General features: G+C 42.3%; 1 protein-coding gene across 4 annotated transcripts in view; it reads left to right on the forward strand.

Annotated features, from left to right (window-relative positions):
- Positions 1-24,508, forward strand: part of PTPRG (protein tyrosine phosphatase receptor type G) — a 717,269-nt gene that overhangs the window by 266,373 nt on the left and 426,388 nt on the right. The gene's annotated exons all lie outside the window — the stretch shown is intronic.

The raw sequence follows: 24,508 nt of genomic DNA on the forward strand, positions 1-24,508 counted from the left end.
TTGGATTTCGATTTGCATTGCAAGGACTTGGGAATGTCTTAATAATGCTGGTGGCTATAACAGGTTCTCAAATGTCAGGAGTTCAACAGAAGATGACAATTTGCTTTCAGCTCATGTAGAGTTAGTAATGCAGGTCCGGCTTTTTCATTCGAGGACCCAGACTCCTTCTGTCTTGTAGCTCTGTGTCCCCATCTAGCTTGGCAGGATATTATGGGTCAACCCAGAAGTGGTGCATTTGACTTCTGCCACGTTCCATTGAGCTACAGGATTTCTTTTGTCTGCTCCTGCACTGCAGTGAGGGAGTTTGGGAAATGTCCCATATTTGGGTCATCAGGAAGAAAAGGAAACACGTTTCATTGTAGCAGAAGTCTATGCTGCAGGCTGTAAGTGAATGCCTGTGCATATACCAAATCTACATTGGGTTGCTTGAATGTGGACCCTCTGAATATTGCCTGTCTGTCCATGGAATACAAGAGACACATGCAGTGAAGGTAGATTTGGACCATCCTCTCTTGTTGATATTTCTGGTACCGACTAGGGTCAAGACTGAAGATGTGAGCCAAAGAATGCTGCTCACCCAGCTGGTGAGAGAATGTTAAGAGTGTGTTATTGGCTAGGTATGCACATAGATGTCGGAGTTAATCCGTTGCCTTTCAAGCGTGTGGCGTTCCCTCTAGACACAATAAGAAATTGTCCTGCTACCGAGTGATGGATGCACGTAGAATTGACAGATGTTTGGAGGGACAGATTTCTAACCTTGACTTTTTTGGATTAGATGTGGTACAGGGTATGATAGCATACTCAAAGACAGACTTATTTATCTCTCCCCATCTTCAACACTGCATTGTTTCCTGTAACTACACTTATCAAATAAAACCAGAAACTGCAACTTCATAAACAAAATTTTAGTGATGTGCCTCTCATTTTGTGTTCACCTGGGGGGGTGCCATTCACAACAACTGTCCTGTTCACATTTCCACACTCAAACATGAGAATTGCTACCTGGTGATTTGCCTGAAGTTATTAACTATAAGAGCTCTGGAGCAGAAATCTATATTTCATATTTATTTTGCAACTTAACATTATTGGCCAAACAGTATGTTTGGTTTGCCAGATAAAATATAGGACATACTTAGTGCTAAAAAAAGATATTTGTCTTTTATCTGAAGTTCAGATTTTAACTGGTCATCTGCATTTTATTTGCTAACTCTGACGACCCTAGTTTCTGGAACTATATCGCTGTGTAACTTAAAAAATGATATTGAGTGGCCTGATAGTTTGGAGATAAAGCCACAATAAATATTGTGATGTTGAAAGATCTTTAAGCCTGTGTAAACTAGGGTAAGGCTGTATCTGACTTCTTTGCTGCTCTCTTCCTAATCTTGTTACGGTGTTTGTCACCTAGTAAGTGCTCAATATCCGTTTCTTACATGATTGTTTATGACTAAAGCGGAAATTGATCCATTCATTTTGGCATTCTGTTTCTTTTAGGGTTGTCACACCTTCTCTGGCAGCCCATTTTAAGCATCTTGTGGGTAGAGGTTGTTTCATATCTTCTTTTGTTGTTTTCAAAGTAACAGTGATTTGAAAGGCACCTTGTAGGTAACTGGTAGGAGCTCCGTGAATGAACAGTTACCGATCAAGGTTTTTTAATGGGTGCAAAATGCTGAGAGAGAGAGGTCGACTATTTGGGAGAGCAGCTTGTGGTTACCATGTTGGAATTTAACAGAAAGAATTTAAGCTATAGATGAGGACAAAAAACCTAACAGTGAGGACGATTAAACTGTGGGGTGGCCTCTTGAGGCAAACTGCAGAGACTGTTGCTTTAGTTAGTCAAAGGCAAATGCCTCCACTGGGAAGTTGTCTATTGATCTTATTATCTGGGGACTTGAAATAACGTTTCAAATTTTCCCCTTGAAAAGCCATGATGTCGTTTTTTTAAAATCACATACTTCATCCTTAAACTCTCATGCAAAGCCAGTACTTGAGCTAAACCTACCTCACCAGAAATATCTTCAAGGAACACTCTCGGTGCAAAGGATGTGTATTGTGGAAGATTAGAAAAGAAAGTGTTTTGGTTCTCTGTGGCTTGTGGCTGGGCTCTTTGTAAGGTGAGCCCCTTTGGAGGCTGTGAAAAACTTCCTGTCGTACAGTGCAGTGTTTTCCATTATATTATTGGCACATAAGCGTATTAATAAGTTGTATGAAATCCTATGACAGTGTGGTTTGGGGAGAGAATTTTGGAATCTAGAAAAGATGTGAGTTGGGGACCATTCATTGGCTCTGCAAACTGAAGCCAGTCACTTGACCTTTGAAAGCCTCAGTTTGCTCATCTTTTAAATAGGAATAATACTACTAATTAATGTCAGGATTGGAGAATGTCTGCACTCATTTCAGTGTATAATGTCTGATAAATGTTGGAAAAATTTGAATTGCTATATTTTATTATTTACACATGTACTATTTAAGAGAGAATTATTGTTACATTGTTAAGACCTAAAGCTACAATAGCAAGTAATTAATCCCTATAATAGCAATTAATATCTGAGTGATGAATTGTCTTCCCAAAAGAGGCAGCTAGGAGTGTAGTCATCCATGTGACTGTAGAGTGTCCCAGGAGAGTTACAGAAGTTAATTTGTAATGGAAACAGCTGTTGGACGAGCTCAAGGCACAGGCTTTGGAGTTGAAATATTCCACATCCTGATTCATCCTGACTTAGAGGCTCTTTGACCTTGAAAAAAGTACAAGTACTTAGCCTCTCTGAATTTAGAGAAGATACTTTGGGGCTATGCTGTCCAGTACAGTAGCTGCCATATGTGGTTATTTAAATTCAAATTAATTAGAATGAAATAAAATTAAAAATGAGTTCCTCAGTTCTTTGGTTTGAGTTGTATTTCTTCAGGATTTATATGTTGAAGTCCTCACCCCCACTACCTGAGATTATAATATTAATTGGAAATAGGGTCATCGTAGGTGTAATTACCTAAGATGAGAACGTACTGGTGCAGGATGAACCCCTAATCCAGTATGACTAGTGTCCTTATAAAAGGGGAAATTTGGACACAGATATATACACGGGGGTGGGGGGTGGGGGGGGGAAGGAGGCCATGTGGATGCGAAGGCAGAGACCAGGGTGATGCTTCTAAAAGCCACAGAATGCTGAAGATGGCCAGCAAACCACCAGACCCTGGGAGAGAGGCATGGAACAGATTCTTCTAGCGGCCCGCACAAGAAACCAGCCCTACCCACACCTTGATCTCTGGACCTGTAGCTTCCAGAACCTCGACACTAAGTAGATTTCAGTGTCTTCAGCAGTCTGGTTTGTGATAGTTTGTTACACAGTCCTCGCAGAGGACTTCAGGGAGTCTCCCTAACCACGTTCCAAAGCATGAAATAGCCCCAATGGGCGTGTGGCTCCTGTATTGGATGGTGAAGATGGAGAACGTGGCTCTCATTGCAGAAAGTTCACGTGGACAGTGCTCCTTGGAAGATTCCAGGCTGCCCACAGCCCCTAAAGTTTAAACTTTAAAAAGCTTACAAAAGGTTGGATGAGTTTTATGAAGTATGTTCTTTGTCCTGATATCCAGGGCAAGACGCATAAAGGATTTATAAGGGGGGGGGGGGAGGGGGGAAAAGCTCTCCCTCAAAACTGGGCTGGTCAGACAGCCAGATATTCAGGAGGACTTCCTGTTCTGGCAGAGATGGAGAAAGAAGCCAAGACGCCCTTGTCTAATGTGCAGGACGACTCTGCTTCTGCTTCCACCGTTACACTCTTACATAATTGTGCTCTATATATAGAGCTTCCCTTTGTATCCAGCCCTGCCTTTCCCCCTTGCTGTCTTGTTCAGACTTCTGAAAGTGTTGGGATGACTGCTCGCCCCCCACCACAGGCTGTCAATACGCCGGCAGCCGCGGGTTTGCAGCTCTCTCTGGGTTTATCGCTGCTTCTCCGCGTGTGAAGGCCACAGAGCCCTTCCCGCCTGGTTCTTGGCCATGGCCCGGGTCGTACTACGAAACTCTCGTGCACCCTTTGCTTTGGCCGGAGAACCTGTCCTGGGAGTGGCTCAAGTCACCCGGCTGGCAGGGGAGAGCCTCCCAGCTCCGGACTAGACATGAACACCACCCTGCCTGTTCTCCGGGATAGGGCTTGAGGTTTGCCAGAGGTGGCTGTGACCTCCGAGGGGGCGAAGTCACCATCCTTTCTGCGCGCTTTGTCCACTTTTCAAGAGGCTGTACCTTGGATGCTAGTCAGCCTCTTTGGGTCCTCGGTCAAGTGAAAACAGTCTGTTCACCTGACCTCAGAGCGGCAGCTCCCCGCCCTGAAGCGCCTCTGTTGGCAAACCTGGCCTTCAGTGAGTCAGAATTGAAGGGGAAATGCTGGAGGAATATTTGCATTTTTTTTAAACCTGTTTAAGGGTGTTCTTTTAGGAGTGGGTTATCCTTTAGAATATCTTTAATACACCTTTTATAGCAGCTAATATCTTGAAAAGTTACTTTATCTTTTCATATTAGAATTGTTATTTCAGACTATTTTTGTTCATTTAGGATTTTGTTACGCCGAAGTCCTTGCAATAATGAACATAGAACATCAAGAACTGCTCTATTTTAAGTAGCTCAGTATAGCGTTTCTTGAGTTGTTTTATACCCAATCCTAATACTCTATTTATAATGATACATACATCTGTGTCATAAATGAAACCATTATTGTGCCCTACTGTGGGCCAGGCATTCTGGTAGGCACAATGCATTCATTTTAACCCTTATACTAAATCCTATAAAGAGGGAGGTGTATTCCTCACTTTGTAACAAAGATGAGGAAACTGAGGTTGAGGGAAGTCTCCTAAACAGATCCGACTGGCTGGAGAACAGTGGGAAGCTTATCTGACATCACAGCCCAGGCCCCCTCGTAGAGAGCTTGCGGAAGAATGATTTCATTAAACATTGTTAAAACCAAAATTGTGTTTGTTCTTGCAGTCTTGGGAGCACACGGGGCCTTTTGCAGTCAGGACAAGCCCATTTCCTTTCTCAGCGGGAACCACTCCAAGTATTCCTCTCGAAACAAAAACGCCGAGGATTATTTTTGCAGACTTCTGTGGACTCGTTTTTGGACAACACCCTGGAACAGGAAACCACAGTTTCTCCTAAATTTGTACAGGATGGAAATAGATAACATTCTTTATAAAACCACTGCCACAATTAGTGCTTTCAAAGGAGTGTAATGGTGGATGGTTTCATTTATGGATTTCTTACCTGCATAAATTATTGGAACCTGCTGCCTGGGAAATTCATGAATAATTTTATAGGGCTTTATTTTATAAACTGGAAATGCAGCAGAAAGCTAGGTGTCGTTGAGGAAAAAGCACCATGTGATTTAAGGTATTTGGAAGCTTTCCTTGGGAAATGGCTTTGACATAAAATAGGATACGGCACCTTTAGTGAGGAGAACGTGATTTCCTGTGGCCACCTGAAGCCTGGGTACAGCTAATTTTGACTGGACTGAATGTGGAAACTTAGTGAGATAGGGGATGATAGGTGAGAGAAGGCCACACGGTAATCAAAAAGTAACTCCACTTAGACGTCAAATTTTTCTCTGTTACAGAACGGTAGCCAGAAGTATTCCTAGAACAAATCCCAGGTATACCCACGGCAGATCCGGAAGGATTGGGGTGCTTCACCACTTAACCCCAGTCCTTGTGCTGGAGTCGTGCCTCCGTAGCGGTAACGCCTTGTGTATTTTGGGTCTGTTTCTACAAAGTTCCAGTAGCTGAATTGACTTAAGCTGAATTGAGTTTTTTCTTGGGGGGGGGGCCCTATTCTCTTTTTATGGTTAATTTTAAATTATTAGGAGCAATGCATGGTTATATTCTCCTGGGGGGGAAAAATGAAATGTTTTGTACAAACCTCATCCTCTCACTCGCTCCCTAATACCAGACCCTTGTCTTTCTTACTCGCAAATAAAAGATAGGACTGGTTTTGTGACTATAACTAACTCCTAGGATGCATTTAATATGCATAATGTGTATCTTCATAACCCCTTGGGAAATATTCCATATCCTTGTTTTTTATTTTTATTTTTAAGTTTGTGTGTGTGTGTGTGTGTGTGTGTGTGTGTATAGGTGTGTATAATAAATATTATACTTTTAAAAACTGCCCTGGGTGTGCCTTGCATAGGTCGTCCACATTAGTTTGTATTTGTTTGTGTTTCCATTACTAAATGTTTAGCTTGTTTGTATTTTATTAAGAATTGTACTTGACTGAACTTTTGTCTCCATGCCTCCTTGTACACTTGCAGTATTGTTTATGGTAGACACATTAAAAATTTCAATAGTGCAAAAAATTTTTAATTGTATAAAAATGAGAGCGCCATCTGGAAGCAAATTTTAGAGACGTTTTTGCAAAGTAAAACCTGCCATTGTGTGAAATAGGATATATATAAAGGTAGAACTCAGTTTTGCTTCCCCATTTAATGTGTTATCTGTAGGGATATCTTCCAAGGTTCTAAACCCTATATATACTATCTTTCTTCCTATCAATTTTTTTTTAACGTTTATTTATTTTTGAGAGAGAGGGAGAGAGACAGAGTGCGAGCTGGGGAGGGGCAGAGACAGAGAGGGAGACAGAATCTGGAGCAGACTCCAGGCTCTGAGCTGTCAGCACAGAGCCTGATGCAGAGCTCGAACCCATGAACCATGAGATCATGACCTGAGCTGAAGATGGACACTTAACTGAGTGAGTTGCCCAGGTGCCCCATCTTTTTTCCTATACCTACATACATACATACATACATACATACTGTGATAAAATTTAACTTATAAATTAGGCACAGTAAGAGATTCATAGCAACAGCCATAATAAAATAGAACAATTAGAACAATATACTGTCCTAAAAGTTAAATGAATGTGGACTACTCATCTCTCAAAATATCTTAGCGTACTGTGCTCCCCCTTCTTACAATGTGATAAGATGATAAAATGCCTACGTGAAGTGAGCTGAATGCTGTAGGCATGGCGATGTGGTTACTGTTGACCTTCTGATGCTGTGTCAGAAGGCGGATCATCTGTTACTGGATTGCACTTGACCATGGGTAGCTGAAACTGCAGATAAGGGAGGGCGACTGTACAAGGTTTCTTAGAGCTTAACGCACCAAGGAGCTCGGGGCCACGTGAGATGGGCTTCTCAGATAGCTGGCCCTCTTGCTGTCTGCTCACTGGCAGCAGAGATCCCTGGCTGTTTTTCACCGAATAACCCTGAGTTCACAAATAATACAAAAATTAACTTACAATGTGTTCTTGTCGCAGAAACCAAAAGGCTAGTCTGGCTGAGCTTTAGGAAAGATGGACTTTATTGTAGAAAGATAGGGGAGCTGGGGAACCCTCTGGGATAGCTGAAAAACCCAGCTCAGAAAGGATTCGATTCAGGGATGCATCTTCTCCAAACTTACTTTCACTGTTGTGTCTGAAAGTCTCTTGGTGGTATCATGGGGCTAGTGTAGGGTAAGGTGAATACCTTGCTTAAGTGGTCCGTCAAGAAAAGATCTAGTTTTGAAAACATAGTCGTGCCCGAAGAAATCCGGCTGCTTTTAGCAGAAGGCAGAACACAGAGCTGGGCTGTTGGAAGACACATAGTATCTGCTGCCACTGAAGAAATATACTGATATATTTCCTAACTTATTTTATCAGTACCCACCATTTTCACAGTTTGGCTTTCACCTCGGTGAGGGAACTGGTTGTTTGAATGAAAGTATCCATTTTTCAAGAGTTAGACTAAGGTGAAGTATATGTGTACACATTTGAAATTTAGGGGCGCCTGGGTGGCTCAGCTGGTTAGGCGTCTGACTTCGGCTCAGGTTGTGATCACAAGGTTAGTGATCTCGAGCCCGCTTCAGACTCCACACTCTCTCTCCCTCTCTGTCTGCCCCTCATAGGATTCTCTCTCTCCCCCTCTCTCTTTGGCCCTCACTCACTCATGCTCTTTCTCTCTCTCTCAAAAATAAATAATAATAATAATAATAATAATAATAATAAACGACATTTGAACTTTGAAATGGTTGAGAATTGGCATCAGGAGGCTGGGAATTATTAGACTATTTTTGATGGGTTTCTGGTTACTTATTTATAAAGATAGAAAACTATTCTGATTGGGGATCTCAAAAGGTTAGCACAATCAGTTCTTTCTCTTTTGCCTTCAGTAGCATAATTTTTAAAGTAAAAAATTAAAAGGTGTGGCTTTAAATTGGAGTCACATAATTTTCCAGTGTTTCAGATCATGGTGATCCAGACACCTGACCCTCAGAAACTGAGATGTAATAAATGTTAGTGGCTTCAAGTTTCTTTGTGATGCAATAACTGATGATATACAGTATCAGTATCGATTGAGCCTGTATTTTTGATTGATGGAAAAAGATTTCTGATGATCTGGGGACTGGATTTTAGAGAATTTAACAAAATCTTCGGTATTTTGCCTTCTTTCTAAGATGTTTAAATACAGTACTAGATAGTAGTTTTCTCTCTCTGCCTCTACCCTTCTCCGAGCATAATCGTTGAAAAGAAGGCATTTTGCTTGTTGTTCCTTGTGCTTTAACAAGAGGCCTGACTTTCTGTTTTTATGGTCAGTTTTAAAGTTGTAATGAGGATTACGTTGACCTTTCTTGAGAAGCTGTCATGGCGGGTTATATTTCCAGCATGTTGTACAATGATTAGAAGATGGGCCTGCTACTTGGGTAACGACTTAAAAACTGAATCTGACATTAAGATGCAGGTCTAGACTTAGCTGTATCTAGTTCCACAATTCTTACCTCCTTACCTGAACAATTTAAAAATAAGCTCGTATACTGTCAGCTTCTAGCTTCAGTGATGTTGTAAGTATTCCGATGAGTACTTAGGTACAAATAGGTTGTTCCTTATGAGCACCGATGGGTCCCAGAGAGGTGAGTGGAAGAGACTTCCGTTCTATTAAATGTCATACACTGTCACATGTGCCACTGACTACTGATCACACAACCTAGTGCCACTTCACTGTGCGAAAATACTAGCAAAGGGTGTGAAAACCAGGAGGTGAGGATCACTGGGGGCCCTTTTAAGGCTGACACACGTTACCCACAATTTCAGCTTTCTCATACTTCTGCTTTAAATTTTTCTCCTTAGAAGTTGTATCTATCTGTCTATCTCTATCTGAAGTTTATTTTGAGAGAGAGAGACAGAGAGAGAGAGCGAACATGCAGATGAGTAGGGGAGGAGTGGAGAGAGAGGGAGAAAGAGAATCCCAAGGAGGCTTCATGTTGTCAGTGCAGAACCCATCTCGGGGCTCAATCTCACAAACCAGGAGATCATGATCTGAGTTGAAATCGAGTTGAATGCCTAACTGACTGAGCCACCCGGATACCCCAGAACTTAACACTATTTAAATTATCTTACTCATTTATCTTACTCACTGTCCACTTCCTACAGCAGGATGTCAACCATAAAAGGTCGGGGATTTTTAAAGTTGTGTTCACTGTTCTGTCCCTTCTAAGAGCAGGCCATGAAGGCATTGTGGCTTCTGCCTTAGCCTCCTGTGGAGCAAGCTGACCGCCCTATCATGAGGCATTGAGGGAGAATCGAGTCTCCCGCCAACAACCAGCCCTGTTTTGCCAGTTGTGTGACTGAACCATTTGAGAAATTGGACCTCCAGTTCAAGTTAAGCTTCGAGTGACTACAGGCCCAGCTGTCATCTTATCTGCAATCTCATTAAGAAACCCCCAGCCAGAGCCAACTAGCTAAGCCCTCGCTAAATACCGACCTGGAGAGACTGTGGCAGACCATGAATGTTTATTGATGTTTTAAGCTACTGAGTTTTGGGGGATTTTGCTATAGAGCAATTGACAACCAATATAGGGTGCCAGGAAAGCCCTTACATAAAAAAGCTTTGGGGAAATCTCTGTGCCTTTTTCTCCTTTTCTTTCCAAGTTGATGGGTTCTAGGCCATGCTGTTTCCTCTCCCTGGGCTCAAAGAACACCTGTGTGACCCAGGAATGAGCATTTAGGGTCTTATGACTGCTTTGACTGGTTCAGAGATAGATGTGTGGCCCAAGCCCATCCAAGAAGACTTGGTTCTATACTTTTCTTCCAAACCACCATGACAAAAAGGCCTTTCTATGCTGAGGCTCCTGTGCTGATAGGAACATAAGCTAGGCACGCCTGGTGGGGAAGACCCGCTCGATAGCAAAGCCAGCCCTGGGAAGCAAAACCGAGTTGCAGGGAAGAGGGAGAGGGGCTCTGTGATGAGACACTTGGATTCTGTATTTAGTAGGACTGTACACGTATACACAAGGTGTACCCCTAGACATTTCAGGGGTGTGAGTCAATGAACTCTGTGCCCCTTAGTTTTGTTTTCTTTAAGACACTTTGAAGAAGATTTGTTTCATTTTGGTTTCCTCATCTATAAAATGGGTCTCACTTTTTAAAAAAATAAATATGAGCATTTCTTTGGCACCCGAAGGCAGTAGGATCAAATCCTGGCAGTGCGAAGGGGGAAGGTTCTATCACTCGGATACGTCCACAGGATGCTGACCCAAGATCAGGACTCGGCTTTAAGTTTCTGAACCACCCAGTTTACATAACCGGTATTTATTGAGCACTGTGCTGCAGCACTATGGGAGACGTGGGGAAGTTGTCTCACATGTGGCATCTGTCTTCCTGAGTTAATAATGCCAGCAGAAGGGCACCTGGGTGGCTTGGTCGGTTGAGCGTCCGACTTCGGCTCAGGTCATGATCTCGAGGTTCTTGGGTTCGAGCCCCGCGTCAGGCTCTGTGCTGACACCTCAGAGCCTGGAGCCTGTTTCAGATTCTGTGTCTCCCTCTCTCTGGCCCTCCCCTGTTCATGCTCTGTCTCTCCTGTCTCAAAAATAAATAAACGTTAAAAAAAAATAATGCCAGTAGATAAAACAAACTCATGGAAAAATCCAGAGTATAAATACTAAGCCGTGTGTATTATTAAAGGGAAATTTTGTCCAAAAGTAGGATTCCAGCTAGAGTTGGTTTCTTCCTTCCTTCCCCAAATGGGTCTGATTGTACCTACTTCTGTCTGTCCTGAGAAGTTGGTGGGGGAAGGTAGGCAAAGACCTTCCTCTGTCCATTCTCTTTCCTCTGTTTCCCCTCCCGTAGCCCTGTACTCCATTTCAAAACATGGAGATATTTTTCCTATTAAGGTCTGCACTTCTTGAAAAAGAAAATAATATGAGGCGCCTGGGTGGCTCAGTCGGTTAAGTATCCGACTTCGGCACAGGTCATGATCTCATGGTCCATGAGCTCGAGCCCCATGTCAGGCTCTGGGCTGTCAGTTCAGAGCCTGGAGCTTGCATCAGATTCTATGTCTCCTCTCTCTGCCCCTCCCCCACTCACTCTCTGTCTCCCTCTGTCTCTCAAAAAATTAATAAACGTAAAAAAAAATTGTTGAAAAAACAATATGTAAAACCTGTGTATCTATCTATATGTATAATGCATAAATATGTGTATACACACACCCACTTTTTTTTTTTTTACCTTGCCCTATTAGGAAGACTGTATTAGCACACTATAATATATGTATAGCATTAGCAATTTGCAGGTGTATCAAGAGCCATGCTAGTGGAGGGACAATGATAAGACACAAACAGGTGTTTTTCTGTAATATGAGCCATCTGAATGGGCAGTACTGACCTGAGGTTTAAATCAGGCGACAGGTGAGACCACCATATACCCTATCAATCTGTGATGTGGGGTGTGTGGAGAAAGAGGATGTTTACTGCGCTATTCGAAGGGGTACTTTGTACTTCTGGTTTACCAGAAAAGATTGCAGGCATATCTGCATGGTACACCTGTAAGTCTGAAATTCAAAACTCCATGTGTTTTAGATTTTTTCCCCCCTTTACTGACCAAATCAAATATTTGCATTTCTTTTTGTAGTAAAACTAGAGAGCTGTTGGTTTATAGGGGTATAAAATGGCTGTGATTTAGATTTTTCTTATTTTCAGTGCATTGGAAGGAACACATAGTTACTGTACAATTTTCTCGTTTGAAGGCATGCATGCCCTTACCTGTTATGTGCCCAGACTCGTGTTTAGGGCCCTAAAAAAGATTGCTAAACTAGCCCTGCACCTTCTGACCTTAAGGCATGGTCACTTAGAGGACTATAGAAGTAGTAGCATTTAAAGCTTTCATAGCTGGGCAACTGGACTCTTCTCATAGTTTATCTCTTCCCTTTTATTTCCCGTAGGGAATTTTTTTCCCAAGTGGTTCTCTGAAAACCACAGGTTTTGTGATCATCTCATTGCAATTCACAAGGTTAAGTCTTTTGTAATTAATCCCCTCTAGGCTTTCATGGTGTAGATAGAGATGCTGTCATACCCCTTCTCAAAGAACAGGGTTTTTTTTGTCCAAGCCTGATGGTTTTTCCAAGTGTGTTCTGGAATTATCTGGCTTCTTGGAGTCTTAACAGAATTTTACTTTCTATATTTTGGTCTTCCATGTAAAACTTCAAAACTCAGTTTGAAGAAAGACTTGAAATAGCTTTAAAAAGTTTATGTTCAAGTAGACTTTATAATTCTGTAATATTTTACTTAGTGGTAGGGTAGACTTTTTTGAAGTAAAGCACATACATAATTATAATAATTTCTTACTTTTATTTCTCATGTATTTGGTTTCAATAGTGCTTCAGGCCTCATAATAGGAAGCTTGCTGAGGTTGAAAGCCTCAGGTCATATGAACACAGTCTTGCTGGGGGTTCTGGAAGACCCTGCGGGGAGGTGACAGGCATTAAACCAAGAAAGCTTAGGGAGAGATACCTGTTGGAGATCAGGGTGTTGTAGAACCTGGCATTGGGTTTCCCTTGAGTTAGGGAGAAGCAAATGTCTCTATACTCCTCTGGGCACACCTGGGCATACCTCTTCTTCTTTTGTTTTTTTAAATTTTTTAATGTTTATTTATTTTTGAGAGAGACCGAGCACAAGTGTGGGAGGGGCAGAGAGAGAGGGAGACATAGAATCTGAAACAGGCTTCAGGCTCTGAGCTGTCAGCACAGAGGGGCTCAAACTCACGAACCGTGAGATCATGACCTGAGCTGAAGTTGGACGCTAAACTGACTGAGCCTCCCAGGAGCCCCTGGGCATATCTCTTCTTACCCCTGGAAGGGCTTTTAGGGTCCCTTTCCTTTGTTCCCACCACTGTGGCCTTTGTTGCTTCAAGTCTACCAGTGGTGTTACCGGTGACGGTGGTCAAGCATGATGGTCTCAATCTCTTCTACTCATGCAGAACATTAAGACCAAGAATGATGTTAATCGTAAAAATACACATCACATAAAAATTGCCATTTTAACCGTTATAAATTGTACAGTTCAGTGGCATTAAGTACATTCACAGTATGATGCAACCAGCACCATTACCTAGTTCCAGAACTTTTTCATTACCCCAAATGGAGCCTCTGTGCCCATTAAGCAGTCATTCTCAACTGCCCGCTCCCCCGGCTTCTGGCAACCTCTAATCTACTTTCTAAGACCAAGGATTTTTACAGGTATTTTTAAAAATGTGAGATTTCTCTTTTCAAGCTATAGATAGCCCACAAACAAGCCAAAAGGATGAGTTATGCTGAAGCGAAGCCCACAGTCGAACCCACAATTATATGCTTCTTCTTTACCACCCCAGCTTTAGTGCTAAATATCTTAGGGTGTTTCCTTCCCCACTTTTTCTCATTGCATGCACACTTGAATTCACATATCGTTGATGCATTATCTTATTGCTTATGGATATAGGGTGATACTGAGCACATTCCCCTCAACTGGCTTTTTTTGAACATATTTGATGCATCTCTCTCCAGATCGGTGCAAACAGCTTTAACTGAGTTACTCTGCAGCTTTGTAATATTTTGTCATGTGGATAGTCCATAAATTACTCAGTCATGCTGCTCTTGGGAGCTCTTTGAAGATTTAGTAATTAATTTAAAGGAAGTCCCATGAGGAAGGGCCAGGCAGGTAGAATTAGCCTCTTTTGTATATCAGGACACTGAACCTCAGAGAGGGGTGAGATCATTTATCATAAGTCAGGTGTAGTACTGTTCTGTGATGTGATGCTCTTACTTACTTTGAAATCTTAAGAATCTTCTTTCTTAAATATTTTTTTAGTGTTTATTTATTATTGACAGAGAGAGAGAGAGAGACAGAGCGTTGAGTAGGGGAGGGTCAGAGAGAGAGGGAGACACAGAATCTGAAACAGGCTCCAGGCTCTGATCTGTCAGCACAGAGCCCGACGTGGGGCTCAAACTCATGGACAGCGAGATCATGACCTCAGCTGAAGTTGGACACTCAACCGACTGAGCCACCTAGGTGCCCTGAAGTCTTAAGAATCTAATTCCAGTGTGTGTGTGTGCATGTGTGTGTGTGTGTGTGTGTGTGTGCGCGCGCGCGTGTGTATGTGTGTGTACGCGTGCGCACTATTACATGCTTTCTCCTTGGTTTTAAAGATATGAAATGTCCTTTGTTTGTTGACCATTTCCTTTTCTCGTCATTTCTCACCCTATTCTCATCTTCCTGTGTGCATCTAATACCTCTTCTTCATATCCCGCCAGAGAGCCACAGACATTTAATGTTTTGCAGTTTGCAGATACTGCCACAAATACCTCATTACTCCAAAAATCTCACACTGTGACATCTTGCTTAGAGTTAGAATTAGAAAGCCCCCTTTAAGATTCCTTAATGTGTGTCATATACCTGAAGGAAGTAGACTCAAAGAGGTCAAGTGACTTGCTTAAGTTCATACAGCCCTCCAGTGGCCAAGGCAAGACTTGAACACCCCCTCCTGAAATCATATTGTCATGAATGCCAGATAGCATCTCCCATGCCAGTGCCAATGACTGGAGCACCACGTGAGAAAGATTCTGAAACTCTGATTCGTTAATATCTGCCATGAATGAAAGAGGCGGGATGACTAAGTGGTGGTACATGTGTCATGTACTTCCTGTCCCCAGTGTACTGTACTCATGGTGATGATTCTTGAGTATGACTAGAGAATTATGATACTTCAAGGGTTGCAAGAGTTAGTTTGGGGAGAAGTCTTATGTGTGATAAGGCTTTGAGACTAGTTATATTTGCTTAAAATTTTTTTTTTAATTAGAGAGAATGAATGAATGAATGAATCTTTTTTTTTAAATTTTTTAACGTTTTTATTTATTTTTGAGACAGAGAGAGACAGATCTTGAATGGGGGAGGGTCAGAGAGAGAGGGAGACACAGAATCTGAAACAGGCTCCAGGCTCTGAGCTGTCAGCACAAAGCATGATGCGGGGCTTGAACCCACGGACTGCGAAATCATGACCTGAGCCTAACTTGGACGCTTAACCGACTGAGCCACCCAGGCACCCCGAGAATGAATGAATGAATCTTAAGCAGGCTCCACACTCAGTGTGGAACCCGATGTGGGGCTCGATTGATTCCATGACCCTGGGATCATGACCTGAGCCGAAATCAAGAGCCGATGCTCAATTGACTGAGCTACCCAGGTGTCCCCACTTTAATTTTTTAAAAGTGGTTGAATTATAAGTTGCTAATTGGTGCTGTTACTTGTGTCTTTTTACTCATCTTGGGAAGACTGATGTAATTCCTAACATTTTTTTCCACTTTTAATTAGTATATTCCTCTTGAATGCTGTGTTTGTGGAATTTGCTTCTTCACTTTTTCCTGCAATCAGGTAAGACTTTCTTTGTAAGAAATGACACTGGTTGTAGTTAAACCTGGCTGCCTGAACCTCAGCACTGTGGACGTTGGGGCTGGATCATTCTTTTTTTTTTTTTTTCAACGTTTATTTATTTTTGGGACAGAGAGAGACAGAGCATGAACGGGGGAGGGGCAGAGAGAGAGGGAGACACAGAATCGGAAACAGGCTCCAGGCTCTGAGCCATCAGCCCAGAGCCCGACGCGGGGCTCGAACTCACGGACCGCGAGATCGTGACCTGGTTGAAGTCGGACGCTTAACCGACTGCGCCACCCAGGCGCCCCGGGGCTGGATCATTCTTGATCGTGAGGGTTTGGCCTGTGTATTGTAAGATACTCAGCAGTATCCCTGGCCTTTGCACACTAGAGACCAGTACCCCCACACGTCAGTCTTGACAACTGTGAATTTCTACAGACAGTGCCAAATATCTCAGGGGCAAAATCACCCCTGTATGAGATCTACTAGCTTAAACTCCTTCCTGCGTGCTTTCATTGGGTTGTAATGGTTTTTTTAAAAAGGTTATTTTCTCTGGTCCATTTGTATGTTGGGTGTTAGAACCGACAGGACAACTTGGAGGAAAATAAACTCGTTATCCTTAGAAAGACAGTAGGACGCTTTGCTTTACTGTAGTACTGAATCAGAACACCTCAAATACAAAAGCTCATTTTGCGACAATAGGTGGCACACTACTACCAGAAGCTACTTCAGAAAGTGGATGGAGGACACTGGTTCATGAGCCAATGTGTTTCGATCCATTTTTATTAACAACATGGCCAACTTCTTTCAACTTATTTCCTTTAAGAGGATATTCGACTATCACGGTGCTTCTGCAGCCAATTTTATTCTTAAAAAATGAGTACAAATTTGCCACTTAGTGTAAAAAACAAACCTATAATCACTCTGGTGTTTATAATAGAAAGATCATATCATCATGGGAATAAACCAAATTAACTTCGATGTGTCAATTATTTTCGCAGTGCAGTAGAGAAAGAGACAGTTTTTATTTTTTCTAGGATATTAGCGTTCCATGTATATTTTTTCAGCAGGTAAATGACTCTTTACTCTCTGTTGATGCTTTAATGAAGAAGCTTACTTTTATGTCTGGCTTCTGTTGAAAACAGGTCATGAGATGCCAGCAGTGGGTGGGTGGGGAGCGGAAATTATGGCAGCCCAACGCCTACTTTACTAGTAAAATATCCTGTTTTATTATGATGTCTTCACGTGCAGTTGCAGAAGACTATAAACTGAATTTTAAAGATTATAACCATGGTGCTTATATCTAGCATGATAGACTAGTTCATTATAAACTCCTTTTAATAAACTATCCACCAATAAATTTAAAAATAAATACTGTCTTTTCCCTATTTCCGTAAACATGACTTCCAATGTTTTGCGTATCCAGGCTGTGATGAGACAACAATTTTCTGAATGAATATAGAATATAGAGACACAATTTTCTGAATGAATATTTACATTTTTATGATGGTGTCCAATGACTTGATTTGGGGTTGGCTTTTAAAAACTTTATAAGTGGAGGGGCGCCTGGGTGGCTCAGTCAGTTACGCATCTGACTTCGGCTCAGGTCATGATCTTGCGGTTCACAAGTTTGAGCCCTGCGTCGGACTCAGGGCTGACAGCTCAGAGCCTGGAGCCTGCTTTGGATTCTGTGTCTCCCTCTCTCTCTGCCCCTCCCCTGCTCACACTCTCTGTCTGTCTGTCTGTCTCTCTCTCTCAAAAATAAATAATAAAACACTAAAAAAATAAAAAAAAACTGTTAAAAACTTTAAGTGGAATGAAGGTTAATCTAGTGGAGACTTTCAAAAAGAGTGATAATCTTCTTTTTCAGAATAATTACACTTTAAATACATTTTAGTATTACTGTTTTAAAATATTTAAAGATGCTTGTATGTTTTAATCATTAGAATACTATTGATAATTTATTATGTACCTGCCGTGTGCCAGGCATTGTTTAAGACCATACGGACGTTTTCTTTCCGTAAATCATAGAATAATTTTGTAGGAATGAGTAAATTGAGTTCAAGGCAGGATTATCTAGGAGCTCACATCACATTGTTACTGAATCACAGAGCTGAGATTCAAACTCAGGTCTGATTTTTAAATTAGTTTTTATCTAAAATCATAGAATGTCACAGGCAAGGGAAAAACACAGCCATCATGAAATAAAATCTTGTTGTATTTTGTTTTTGTTTTTGAAGTAGAACATCACTGTCTGTTTACCCCTAAGGATCCTAACGATAGTCATCAATACATATTTATAGCATTAGGTGAAAATTTTATGGGGAACTTCAAAATGAATGTATGGATAGTGCTAACACCAACTAAGGTACAGATCAATCTTGAAATTGTTTTTATGATTTATTGAAGTATCGTTGGCATACAGTTTTATATTAGTTTCAGGTGTATAGCAGTGATTTGACAATTGTGTACATTACGAAATGCCCAGCATGGTGAGCATAGTTACCACCTTTCACTATATAAGGTCATTGCAGTATTATTGACTATATTCCTTAGGTTCTACTTTTCATCTTTGTGACTTATTTATTTTGTCACTGGAAGTTTGTACCTGTTTACCTTCCTCATCTATTTAACTCATCCTCCCAACCCACCTCCCCTATAGCAACCAGCATTTTGTTCTCTGTTTTTGTGAATCTATTTTGGCTTTGTGTTTGTTGGCTTTGTTTTTCTTTTTTAGATTTCACGTGTAAGTGACATCATGTGGTACTTGTCCTTCTCCATCTGACTTCTTTCACTTAGCATAATATGCTCTAGGTCCATCCATGGTTTTGCAAATGGCAAGAATAAAATTTTACTTCTTTCCATACCTCTGTCCCCATTTTTCTCCTTCCTTTAGCTATGGAAACTTTGTTCAAGTAAAATCTTACAGGAGCCCCAACAGACAAAAGGAGAGCTTCTTGCTTGAGGCTATGGTAGGCAGTCTATACTAATAGCCAGTAGACCCCAAGGGGTTTGATTTGTCAACCACTGAACTGGTTAAGACTTGTTGGTTTGTTTTCTTTTTTTTTTTTAATGAGCAAGGAAATTTAAGAATGGCCAGGCTGGTGAACGACCAGCATCTTGAATAGTTGTAGAACTAATGACCTGAACACAACGATTTATCTTGTTTTGTGTCCTCAATTTTGATCAATAGAACACATCATTTGTGACTTCCATTCCTTTTAAAATTTAGTAAACTCCGGAAGAACAGGGAAACATTTCCGTTTGTAGATCAGTTCATAAAATCGTGCATGGGTGCTTTGTCATGTTACTAAAGATGTGGAGACACAAGAGAAGATACTGTATGTGTATCTTGGAGTGAAAAATTCTGCCTCGAGGCATGATGTGAAATTGAAACAGTTGGGCAGAGTGCTGGGTTGAGAAGAGGATCCTTTCCTACATTTTAATTATGCACTCCCCCTGCCCCCCATCATCATATCCCATCTTGTTGATATTTGGTCTTGTCCTTTCAGCTGTCACGGACTCATGATTCTGCTCTACCATTGGTTTTTTCCCCCTAGGGCATAGAAGTATAGCTGATTTTTTAAAATTAAAATATTTGAGATAACTAATACTTCACATGTCATCGTACTCTTTTCCTGGTTAACTGAGAAATGGTTTTCTCCAGTAGGTAACATTTTTGCAGAACTGTAGGGTAATATCACAACCAGGGTAGTGACATTGATACAACACACCTATCTTAACCCAGGTTTCCCTGGAGTTGTTGTACTCGTTGCTGTGTGCCTGTGTGTGTCCACATGCACACGTGTGCATATTATATTCTGTCCAATTTTATCACCTGTGTAGGTTCATGTATCCACCACCGTAGTGAACAGTTCCCACACCAGATGGATCCCTTGTTTTGCCCTCTTTTTTATCCACACCCACCCACCTCCTATACTCCTACCCTTATCCCTAACTAACCCCTGTCCCCGGCAACCACCACATTTCTAAAATTTGTCATTTCAAAATGGTGTAGGAATAGGATCATAGAATAAGTACTCTTTTGGAATTGGCTTTTTTCACGCAGTGTGGTTTTCTAGTGAATCACCCAAATTATTGAATATATCAATAAGTGGTTTGTTTTCATTGCCAATTAAAAAAATAGGGACTGTTGTTTTAAGACGATCCATTAGGAAGCAAGCTTTCATTATAGTAGTTTCAGTGACATAAGGTGTCAAAGGCAGGTTTTTTGCTATAATTATTGTTCTCCAGAGTGTCCACTGAGCAGCCTTTTTTTTTTTTTAAGTTTAAAAAGAAAGCTGCACAGACATCTCTCCTTGAAGCTTTTGTCAAACTGGGGGCCTAAAACAAAATCCCACAAAGACATCGATCAAAGATACCATTGTAAGAGGAAGTCCTTGAGGGCAGAAAATGCTGTCTTCCTTTTACTGGCTTGCCATAGTTGGCTGTTAGTGAAATCCTGTCCTTTGTCTTCAAAGCTTTGGAGAAATGCTCCACATAAAAGAAAATGATGCAGGGCCACCAAAGGGGCTTGTCTTTGTTTTTTGTTTATGAGGGAAAGTATTGTTCTCTGCTATTGGCAAAGTAATTTTCAGCTCCAGGTGAGCCCAGATCAGTCACAGTGGTTTTCACAGGCCTTATAGGAAGGGCTAGTGTGGTGTTAATTAGTCAGGGAGAGCGTGTGTTGGCATATTGGATCAGTTTGGAAGTTCCTTCAGTAGGCTGGGGCACTCCTCAGCTGTCATGGCATTAGAAGGCAGTTAGTGCACGTGGGTGCCTGGCGCTTTTATTGTGTTACTTAAATTTTCTGCTTCTGCTATGTATCCTGATGGTACGGTGCATTGCTGCTTGAGACGTGCATTATGAGTTGTGAAATTAGATGGAAAGAATTTTATAGGGGCAGAATTAAGATAGGACACAAGCAGAGGGTGAAGGGGGTAAATGTTCTTTAAAGTTGTATCATCGTGTAATAAATGCACTGAAACTTTTTTGTATGGTCACCTAGAATAATGGTCTCCCTTGAACTTTCGCCAAGGAGCCATAATTAGTATAAGGGTCTAATTAGAGTCTAATGCTAATTACTGGCGATATTGGTAATGCGGGTGTGGCCCAGACTGAAAAGAACGGCAGAATACTATTACCATTTACTTACCTGGGCTTCGTTTTCTAGGTCTGCTCATAAAAACCCATTTCAAGGGATTTCCTTCCTATTTCCTTAGCTTCTGCCTGCTCCCGGCTCAGTTTGTATCTCTGCAAAGACTCTAGGTGGTTTATGAGTAAGTTCTAAGCTCTTTGAGCCTGATATTTAACCTCTCTGGGTCTTAATTCCCTCCCTTGTAAAGTACAAGATGAGATTTCACTTGATGACCCCCAACTCCCCTCCCAGTTTTAGCGGTCGACAAAATCTGTGAGTCTAAATTCTGAGACCGGCCGCCTTTCTCTGGCCTTAGAGCCGTGAGATAGTGGAAGCCTGGAATTTCTTGTTTGGATTCAGGAACTGCCTGTGTGATGAAAGGGGCCAGTCTCCTTTGGTTTCTGGTGTTTAGGGTCAGGCACAGGCGAGGTGCTTCACACCAGCTGTGGGATGAGCTGCCAGTGGACCGGTGCTGTGGACTCACCTTCCTTCACCGTCTGCCTTAGGATGCTTTCACCTGTCTCACCTGCCTCGGTGATGTCAACGCAAGCATTTAGGTGGTGGGCATGGAAGTGTTCACTAGCAAATTCTTCCAACGTTGTATGTTTGAACACTTTTATAAAAACACATAGGAAAAAGATCAAGGGGAAATGTCATTGCTTACACTTCGGGAGCAGATCAAAGTGTGTGTTTCGCTGCAGGTCCCTATAGCCTCCGCTCGATTCCTGGCCTTCTCAGGCTCTTCTCCAGGGTTTTCCTGTGGAGTGACAGATGTCTACGGGGCAGGAATTTGTAGTGAGGGAGGGAGGCCCCCATCTTTACCATCTCTGCTTCTTTGCTGTGCAAGGCCGTTTGTCCCTGTTTGTCAGCATGGGGGCTTGGATTCTCCGTCACACCTTCGGCAGTATGACCCTGGGCTCCTGAGACAGGGCTCTCCTCTCTCCTGCTCTTTGCAAGCCTTGTATGAGTTTTTGTTGTTGTTGTTGTTGTTTGTTTGTTCAGGTAACCGTTCGATTCTAAACATATCACTTAAATCAGTAAAAGGAAAGGCCAGCTCTGTGTGTGTAGTGAGCACACGATTCACCTTTCCCCCCACTTGCATTCAAAGAGAATTCAGCAGGTTAAGGGAATTACCCAGAGTGAACCTCAGAGTTGCCTGGTGTACCGAGCAGAATTCATTTATCAATGCCAAGTCTGAACAAGCTGCCCAAGGTTGGGTTCATGCTGGTTAAGGAAGATAGCAGTGGGGGCAGATAGCTCAGGGTTGGAATCCGTGACCTCACCCTCTCCTAAGAACTGAACCCCCAGTTCTTCTCATTTGTAAAATGTAAGTAAAATTACTTGCCACATGGGATTTTTACGGGAACAAAATAAATAGTTCCTATAATATTCTTTTGCACCTGCACTGATAATGACCAGTAAATGTTACCTGGAGTGGTAGAATTCTTCCTGGCACTTAATTAACACCTATTCGATCATTTCGCTCCTTTATTTATTTACCTAGAATTTCATTCAACACCCCAGGAGACCAAGGTGTTCTATCTCACAGACACATGGGGACTTTGTCCTGTGACACTGATCTACAAAGATGTCCATCTTTGATTGGTAAGTAGATAGTGCTTCTCTCGACCCTTGATTGCTGGGTGTGGAGGTTCTCAGCCCAATTGTAAGCAAAAGATCTAAGCTGAGCATCTCAAGGATTCTAGGAGAATTAAGGCAAATCCCAGGAGTATTAGGAAACCAGAGTCATTTGCTTATCACTTGTTCTTTCTCTAACCAACTATCAAGTTCAGCTTTGCCTGGTGAACGAAATTTGTTTCAGCTCTTAATTTTTCACCTTGTCGCCATAATCCTCTGGGTGCCATTGGCGTCTTTAAACTGGTTCACCAGTCACCCAGAGTGTTTAATAACCCAGGCATTGTAAGGTTTCCTCTTCAACATCTGTGCTTTGGAAATTGAGAGGAGACCACAGTTTAGGAAATCACTCAGAAGGAGGCAGGGAGGATCACGGGATCCAGCTCTTTGTAATGTGTAGTGACTGTGTTCTCATTTTTACCAGATTGTTCCACGGCTATTTGATGGTTCTGCCATGAGATTTTGGTGTCTTGGAAGGGTCCTCCGTGTCAGCATGCCACTGTCACACAGGCACATTCATTTGTTCCGTTTACCCACGCTGAGACCATTTTCCGTTTTCTCCGTGCAATGCAGTGTGCTCAAGCATTAGCTGCATCTGGGCATCCAGAGACCAGAGGTCACTTTGGTGACCATTGGGGATGATGGTGCTTTCGTGCAGAGGGAGCCTGGGGAATGTGTATATAAGTAGGGTATTTGTGGGGTCAGATTTGATGCAGATCAGAATGCTGGCGTTCAGTGTCTGTTCTCCACTCTATCCTTGTCAATCATATCCGTATACAACAGTAGTGATGGTTAACAGTAATGATAACAACAGCTACCAGTTAAAGAGCTCTGTGGTTTGATCATCTCATTTAATTCTCCAGAAATCCCATGAGGAAAGTACTATTTCCCACCCCCCACCCCCCATTCTCTAGCGGAGAAAACTGAGTACTAGCGGTCTCAGTCCAAAGCACCTGTCTTGTAAGTGGTGAAGCCAAGATTCAAACCCAGCCCGTCTCTACCTGGTACTCGAGTTTGTACTGACTGAGCATCATCCCTATTATTCTCAGCGGTGGCATAGGCAGAGTTAGAAGTGATGTCCTCATACAGATGGCCTCCTACCTGAGCATAATAAAATCATCGTATTTTGGACGTGGGCACCCCCCATGCTGACAGGGCAGGTGGCAGCAAGCTGTTTCCACCATGTGAGCGTGGCAGAGCCGCTTGCCTTGTCACTGACTACGTTCTCCTTTCTTCCCGCTTGTGCGGCCCCTCTACTGTGACCAGATTTCCTAGCCCACTGCCCCACGATAAGATGTATTTCCTCCGACAGCCATGTAGCCAGAGCACTGCAGAAGGCGTGGGGTGTTGGAGCGGGGTTATTTTCTTCTGGCTTTATCTGTACTCCTCTAGGAAATGCCTTGATTCGGCAGTTGTTCGGAAGGCACTGACATCTAATTATCATCCTGTGGGCTACTGCCATAACAAGCTGCAGAGTCAAGTGAGCCCTGATATGGGCTTCCTTTGCCAGTCAGAGCCAGTCTGGTTTGTTGATAGGTGTCATCGTTAACTCTTTTTTTTTTTTTAACGTTTATTTTTGAGACAGAGAGAAACAGAGCATGAATGGGGGAGGGTCAGAGAGAGGGAGACACAGAATCTGAAACAGGCTCCAGGCTCTGAGCTGTCAGCACAGAGCCCGACGCGGGGCTCGAACTCACGGACCACGAGATCATGACCTGAGCCGAAGTCGGCCACTTAACCAACTGAGCCACCCAGGTGCCCCATGTCATCGTTAACTCTTTTGATCGGCCAACATAAGGACATTGCAGAGGTCAGTTATAAATGAACGAGGAAACACCTGTGGTACAGGTGATTCATATAAATACCACCTCCACTGCACCCAGACTGTCCCCCATCCCTTTTAGGGACATTGCCTCCCATTACTTTCATTGGATATCATTTTATTATTCTGCACTGTCTATTGAACACCTGTACTTCCCTTTCTCCGTTTTGATGCACACCTAGAAATGCTGTTCATTTGCCCACGGTAACACACACTTCTAA

Source organism: Prionailurus bengalensis, chromosome A2, assembly GCF_016509475.1.
Source record: "Prionailurus bengalensis isolate Pbe53 chromosome A2, Fcat_Pben_1.1_paternal_pri, whole genome shotgun sequence".
Classification (NCBI taxonomy): domain Eukaryota; kingdom Metazoa; phylum Chordata; class Mammalia; order Carnivora; family Felidae; genus Prionailurus; species Prionailurus bengalensis.